Below are 8,675 nucleotides of genomic sequence, written 5' to 3'. Positions count from 1 at the left end.
CTCTGAAGATTCAACCGGCGAGGATACAAAAAGGTCATAGGATGGCACAGAAGGAGGGGCCAATTTGTCAGCAAAATCATTAAGCCAACTGGAAGGATTATTGGAGTTTGGAGAGTTGACATTCTTAAGCGATCTGCGAAATCTCTTAACGTTTATCCACACTAGAGAGGAAGAGGAGCGAGGACTTAGGCATTCACAGAAATTGACCCAGCCAAGCTTTTTCTTTTTACAAATGCATTTTCTAAACTTCGCATCACTGCGTAGGTACTCAATAAAATTCTCCATTGACATACAGGCCGCGTATGTCACCTCGGCAGACTTTCGCCGATCGACAGAATCAGAGCATTCCTGATCCCACCAGGGATTGGACTGCATCCAATTCTGAATGGAGCGCTTTTTAGGAATATGTGAGTCAGCCGCAGATAAAATGACAGAAATAAACCTATCATAGCAAAGAACGATATTCTCATAATTATCATACTCAGGAAGATTGCCCAACATATAATCCACAGAGTCAGCATACTCAGACCAGTTAGCTTTTTTTAAATTATATTTAAGGGTCGAATAGGGATTAACAGTAGGAGAGTGTGAATTATTGAGGGATAACAGAATTGGGAAGTGATCACTACCATGGGTGGAAGGAAGTACAGACCATGATAGTTGGGAAGCCAGGGAAGGAGAGGATAAGGAGAGGTCAATAGCAGTCCTAGGATTCTGAGTAGGATTAACCCTACGAGTCGGTGAGCCATCATTGAGAATGCAGAGATCCACATCGTCAATTATGTCTACCAACGAAGGAGAAAATCTATCACAGTAATAACACCCCCACATAGTGTGGTGAGTGTTAAAATCACCCAGGACCAGCAGAGGGCTAGGAAGCGCAGAGATAATAGACTTCAGCTCAAGGAAAAGGGAAGAGGAAGGATGAGGGATATAAGCGGAAAGAAAGGAGATATTAAAAACCCTCACAGCAACAGCATTAATCTGCTGATTGTGAGGTGGAAGAGGAATACGGGAATAGGAAGAGGAGTGCCGGATAAGAATAGCACTACCTCCATACCCGTCACTCCTGTCCTCCCGCAAACAAGAGAAACCTGACACCCTAAAATGGGAATCAGGCAACAACCATGTCTCCGAGAGGGCAACAATGACAGGCTGATACAGTGAAATAATATTCAGTAATTCATGCTTTTTAGGCCGAATACTGTTACTATTCCACTGGAGGAATTTCAATGGATCCATTATTAATGATTTTATTATAGATTTTAGTAAGGTTCTGGGCAACGTGGGACGGTAAAGGAAATTCATCAGAGGAAGAGATTATGCTCACAAGGGTCTCTGTTAGAACGACTAACAGGTCCTTTCTTGTCATTGCTGAATTATCAACACTCTGATTAAGAGCACAACCATTAGGGAGGGAAGAGGAACAATTACCAGTTATTGCCTGGTGAGCTGGCCTATCATATCCCTTTGCTAAAGGAGCGCGGGGACGGGGAAATTGGAACACAGTCTTACGGTAAGATTTGTTAGGACCGACTGGAACACTGGAATGTGGTAACAGGGATTTATTCTTGGGAATTGGTTGGTATGAGGGGATAGGATGGGAGAACACTTCTTTTGCCATATCAGCATAAGAGCGTTGGGAAGAAGGGAAACGTGATGACGCCTCCATGTAGGATATGCACTCCTGTGACATTAAAAGTTTGATTGACTGTTGTCTTAAAAACTCGGGGCAATCTTTGTCATTGGCAAAATGTTTGCTACCACAATACATACAGTTAGACTCCTCCTTGGTTATGTCACATGTATCACCAGTATGCGACTGGGAACACCTGTAACATCTAGGCTTAGACCTACACTGTGCTTTAACATGGCCAAACCGACAACAATTTAAACATTGAATGGTAGGAAACTTGTAGGGTTCTACAGGGAGGGAAGAGTGATAGGAAAAGACCCTATCAGGCAACATCTGTCCACGGAACGTAACTACAACCGACTGTGTCGGAATCCATGTAGTTACCCCCTCACTTACATTCTTCCTATTTAATCTCCTGGCTTTCAATCCCTGACCACACCCAGAGGGAAATACCAAGGACTCGACAAGTTCATCTAATGAGAAGTCAACGGGAACATCTCTTACTATACCCATTCTAGTGATGTTAAAGGTTGGAATAACAGCAACATATTTACATAGACTCAATAATGGGTTAGTCAAAAATAAATTCGCTGCAGTAGCATTTGAGAACTCAACGCTAATCTTATTGCGACCAATGTTTTTAATACCACCATCAATGATGTCGTTAATTTTATTCTTGTGTAGAAACTGGCCAAACCTGATAGCTCTAATAGATGTACCAGCTGCCGGGTCAGGAATTTCCCTCGCCACATACACAATGAAAGGGCCTTTATCGGATTCAAGGTATGACTTAGCATTTTCGGAAAGGGAGGGGTGAGTGTAAATATTTTGGATTGAAGGAGTTGCAGTGGATGGATCGATTATGGTTTTTTTAACCATATCAACATCAGGATGAGAATCTACGCTTTGCCTTTTTCTGCTTACCTGAGATTCTATACCACCAGGATCAGGGGGATCAGGCGGGGGGTCTGGATCCATTTTAAATCCTAACCTACAATTTTAAATATATATAATAACACCAATCTAGCAAATAACAACACAAACACTTACTAAAACCAAACACCTTGTTAATATGGAACCTCTAAAAACTTAAACTTTTCCACTTAAAACAATAAACAACACTAAATTAAATACAATCCTCACTGACACGTGTGTCAACCAAAACAAACGTTAGCGAAGTCCTGTAAATTCACAATTCCTTTTTAATTTTAGCTGTCATTTTAGCTGTCAAAATCGCGTCAAGTGTACCAAATATCACAAAATTGACAATCCTAACGAATTTTTCCAATGATTTTTAGTTAAGGCAATCGACAGGCAGATGGCGCTACTGGACTTGCTTTCAAGAGTACCAAATGACGTTTATTCTTGATTGATAGTTGGATATTGCCGTCAAGAGTAGGGCCCCAGAGTGTCTTAACGTTAGGTTCCCTCTGCCTACCCTGCTATGTGCGGATTACAACGTAAAGCTGACTTGTTTATTGTATTGGTTTAAAAAAAATATTAATAATTGTCAGCTTAGGCAAGTACCTTCAGATAATCGTCTGATTTTGAGATGTCACGTCTAGGGCATGAAGATGAACCGTATATATCTTAATCTGACGCGCTCGAGTATTTCAAAATGACGAATTTTTTTTGCATATTCAACCAACGATTACAAGCTTGCATCATATCCAAATCGTCAGATTATTACACGAGAGCTTTGTTTTCAGGTTCACTTAATACCCCCTTACTTTACCCCCTTACGTTCACTTAGAAAATCTGACGCGCTCGATAATCATTTTTTTTTGTAATTTTTAACTCTCACGTACGACCACCTCCATCATGGACTCTGTCAGATTAACATATTTTCATGTTTAAGAAGACGTACAATTACGTTTTTGTACAAAAATTGGGTTTCCAAATTTATTTTAGATGATACAGTAGCAAATGCTGTTTAAATTAACTGTTTATTTATTTATCTATATATGTTTTTTTCTTTGTCAAAATCATGGTGTTTTTTTATTAGGTCACTATAATTCTAAAGGTGAAATATATAAAAGGACATGTTACCGCTGCCTGAGGTGAGACGCACGCACAGCCGTAACCCTGTGTGTAGAAACGTGAAATTTGGGCAGATGTTACTTTTCGTAATCTGGACATGCACTAAGAAGGGATTTTGAAAAATTGTAACTCTACAGGGGTTCATCCCTTATATAGGGGTTGAAAGTTTGTAAGGATTTTTTTTTAAATCGCCACCAATCTTTATAAAATTTTAAATTCAGACTCTTAAAAATATTTCATTAAAGATGTGTTTCGTGGCTTATTTTAATTCACCCCCTAAGGGGGCAAATAAGGGGTTGAAAGTTTGTATGGAAAAATCTTTAAATCGTCAACCATTTTCATAAAATTAAAAATTTAGACTTAAAAATATTTCATTGACCACGTGTTTCATGGTTTATTCGAATTCACCCTAAGGGTCCAAAAGCTGCGCGCGCCCACTTATTTTTGTATAAAAAACCAAATGTTGAAAATTTTGAGGCTGCTTTTGTGTAAAAATTTTCATACCTTTTTAATAAAAAGTATAATGCAGTATACATATATTGAAAGCTTAAAGTGAATTTTCTTAATAAAATGTGTTTAAATAAAAAATTTATTGTAATGTAAAAAAATAACAAAACAAAATAAAACTCTTATCGAATACATTCAGAGTTGGTAAGCGTAGATTATTTTTAGTATTTCTTTTGTTATTTATTCTTTATAAGTTATTTTTTAAAAAACATTTTGAGTCTGTAGTGAACACTATGTTCACCCACAACGTTTTCCCACATTCCCACATAGACAAATAGAAAAAGCCTACTGTTAAAACACCTTATTCTCCACGTACGGAAAGACCGACCGGCCGATTGATGGTGGGTTCGATCCCCACTTGAGGAGATGAAATATTTATTTAAATTTATATTTCCATTTCTATGATCAACACGCAATGCCTCCAGAATTCGGCAGAAAGTGGAGAACGGAGTGTTTTAACACTAGGTTCTCTCTGCCTACCCTACTGTGTGCGGGATACAGCATGAAGCTGAAAAAATATATACAGGGTGTCCCAGGAGCCAACGATAAAACGAAACCAGGTGATTTTTCTTTTTTTTTTTTTTTTCGCTGGGAAATGCATTTACACAGACCGCCCATACGGAAGGCGTGCCTTACGGATGAGCGGTACTGTGGGACTCACCGGTGAAACCGATCCTACCCACTAAAACCCAGCGGGAACCCTCTCCACCAAAATGAGACGCCGCAGGATCGCTCGCGCATACTACTACGACGCCTCAGTGGAAGGCCCGCCTTTCGCAGGCCATCATCGCTTTCAGGATTCCGCAATAACCTGTAGGAAGATCAGCCTGACCCTCCCGCGGTAGCTCCTCTAGGGTAGGGGGAGTAGAAGATGCGCATACCGCCTTCTTCTACCCCCTGGCCTACGGCGGCGGAGTGTGTCTGCGTTCGAGCTCGACTCGCGCACCCGCTCCGCGGCCTCCTTCAATGCGATTACTGATTCGCAGAAGGAGACCATTGCAGACCAGTTCCTCTCACAGTCCAGCATAGCCCCTACCACACTGGCCAGTGAGAGGTCTCTTCCCACTACCGCCATCAAGGCATGGCGTTGTGGGGCCCAAGCGGGGCATTCAGCCAGAGTGTGATGCGCCGAATCCACGGAGGCATGACACTCATGGCACACCGGCGACATCTCCCGACGTGCAATCTGATGCAGGTACTTACCGAAACAACCGTGCCCCGTCAGAACCTGCACCAGTCTGAACGTCAGGACACCAAAACTCCTTTTAACCCAGCGATCCAAGTGTGGGCGAACTGCCTCCACTGTCGCTAGGCCTGCCGCCGGAGACCCCAGGTCCCCCCTCCATCACCGGATCAGGGCTTCATCCGCTCTCCTCCTGATCCGTTCGACATCCTCACACGACGGTTGTACGCCTCGCGACCGCTCGCTTGTGCGAAAGGCATGAACTCTGGCAAGCACTTCCGCCTGTAATTCCCAAGGCGGATCGCTTGCCAAGAGAGTTGCCGCCGTCCAGGACACCGTACGGTACCCCCGAATTGCTCTCACCGCTATGAGACGCTGCGCTTTCCGCAATTGGGTCTTATTGCGAACGGTGAGAGTCTGCCCACACAGGGGCACCGTACAGAGCCATAGATCTCAACACGCCGACATAAAGCTGGGTCCCCATCCCCTAAGTTGGAAAAGTTCAGGTACCTTGGATCCGTCATGCACGAGTCTGAAGGCATCGATCACGATCTCTATAAGACGGATAAGAGTTTGGACGGTATAGAGTCTGCGATCACAGACCACACCAGTCACCTCCCTAAACTAAACACTTAGCCCAGGCAACGCTTATCCGACTTAGGGGCTGGCCCAGGACTTATAAGAACAGTGCTCGAGTCCGGGCTCTCGCAGGCCATATACTCGGTCTTTGACACGTTGCCAATATGCATTTCATTCATAGAGAATGGTTATGTAACGCAAATGCTGCAGCTAGAATGTATCGGAAAAGATACCAAAAAGCTGAACGTCATCCCGATTATCGTGTATTTCGATTTTTCTCTCTTCAACAAAGAAGTAATCCAGCAAGTGTCGTACCATTTCGGAATCCAGATTAAATGCGCCAACTTTTAAAGTTACTTGCAAAAACAGTGTAGTACATTTTTTTTATAGTACAGTCGGTTAAAGTTGGGTGTAGTAAATATTTTGAATTTAATGTTTGGCAAAAACACCACATTTTATTGAAAACTGATGCAGGTATGTTTAAATCTTAAACTGTAATTCACAGAAGGGTTACTCATGATTACATTACAGAAAAAAAAATGAAGAAAGAGTAATATTTGTAGTCCAGGGACGTGAAAAATCATCACAGGGTGTCGGTTTTTGCGATATTTTTTAAAATCAATATAATATGAAAAATACATGACAAAGATTTTTTTTTATATTTTTCTCATAACTGTCACGACTTGGTCCATCACCTGGTTTCGTTTTATCGTTGGCTCCTGGGACACCCTGTATATGCGGGCGTAATTATATGTCAAGAGTCTAGAAGAGTCCACACTATATATTTACCAAGTACCTAATGGCTACCTACAGAAAGTAAACACTTTCAATTTTATTGTTATTATAATTTTATTTTACGGCAGGTATATAAAATGAAACTGATATGTTTCCTGTTATTATTTAAAATTTACAATGTTGGGACAAGTATATATTATTTTTACATTGTAAGTATATTAAGTAGGTACCTATTCTAAAAATCTATAAACTTAAATAAAAAGTGCGAGCATTATAATGACATCGTTGCTGTTTTTGAAAATGGTTCTTTTTGACTTGGCTGGGCACGCTTTTTTGTGTTTAGCCAAGTTAAAAGCAAGGCCTATATTATAAACAAATTTAAAATTTTATAATTTTTGCTGAAACTGTTATTGAGAAATTAACGTTTAAAACATTTTCACGACTGTCTCACTCATTCACGCTGTATTCCGCACACTGCAGGGTAGGTTAATGGAATCTAGTGTTAAGACACTCCGTTCCCCACTTTCTGCCGAATTCTGGAGGCATTGCTTGTGTTAATAACTTACTACTGAATAGCAAAAAATATATTTGTATTAAATATGTTAGGCCGCTTAGGTTTAGGTACAGAACACCTATATCGTACCGCACCACGCAACTATGTAGCTTTAGCTGCGTATTCCTAATAGTTCTGCAATGAATTCGTTACATACTGACAGACAGACGTTTTTTTGTAATTCAGCTACAGAACCCAGAAAAAGTAAATTATAATATATCTACTTATTTTCTTTTTCTAGGCTCCTTAGCAGAATGGCATTTTTTTATCTATACCTACTTATAACAAAATTGATATATTAATCTTCGTTGTAACATGATTTTAGTGTTCAAGGAATTAGAGGGGAGGATCATTTTAAACTACCACGTTATGTAATTGAACCTGGAATGAAGCCGTAAGTATATAATTATTTTTTTATTAGCACTCATTGTGTGATATTCTTATATCTCATTACCTACTTTTTTCAGCTTCACGCTGTATCCCGCATAAAGTTGGGTAAGCAAAGGGAACCTAATCTTAAGACACTCCGTTCTCCATTTTCTGAAGATTTTTTAAGATAATAATGCCGCGCTTTGCCTACATATTGAAAAAAATGTTTGTTGTATATTGTTCAGTATTTTGGTCGACTACGTGTAGATTTACTCCAAAAGTAAAATAAGTTCCTATAAACCTAATACCCTGATAGACGTGATATTGTCATAAGTTTTATAATTCACATGAATATTAATAATTATTATAACTTGAAATACTTAGATATATTTTAAGCATAGGTATAAGTACTTCATAATCCATTTATGCAACATGAATGGCGCTCGTAACTGTGTTTTCATGTACTTTTCGACCATGTCCATACTACATAAGTACCTACGTCAAAAACATGATGAGTGCTAAGTGGCGGAAATTTAAATCACATAATCAAATTTAACATTCTCATCATTATTGTCATTTAATTGATATATTAATTTAAATGTTATTATAGAGATTTGAGAATAAAAACTAATACCCACATACACGATGTATAGATGGAAGGCTGGTCTTAGATGGGCTATCGCTGCCTTGAATATGTTCCCGTATTAAGCCTGGAGGTACCAATCTAGATATTTGTTTTCAGGGCAATAGTCGGTTCTTACAGTTATAATTTATTAAAAAATGACTTCGAATCATTCACGAATTCAACAGTTCCTGTTGAGACTGAGACCATCACCACTACCAGCTCAACATTCAAGGAAGAAGATACTTACAGGAAGCACGCTACAGTTGCTGCCACTCTTAAACAGTTTGATTGGTGGACACGATCTAGGACACCCCGAAATATTACCAAAAAAATTTAAAGATAATATTTTTAAACAAACTATAAAAAGTGTTTAAATTCATACCAATATTAATAAGGTATTAATATTTCGTCCTTTTTTTCATTATAATTTATTATTTTTAACTAACGT

Source organism: Heliconius melpomene, chromosome 21 (genome assembly GCF_056956725.1).
Source record: "Heliconius melpomene rosina isolate 202511_hmr_F chromosome 21, ASM5695672v1, whole genome shotgun sequence".
In the NCBI taxonomy this organism is placed as follows: Eukaryota; Metazoa; Arthropoda; class Insecta; order Lepidoptera; family Nymphalidae; genus Heliconius; species Heliconius melpomene.
Note: the sequence above shows the minus strand (reverse complement) of the source record.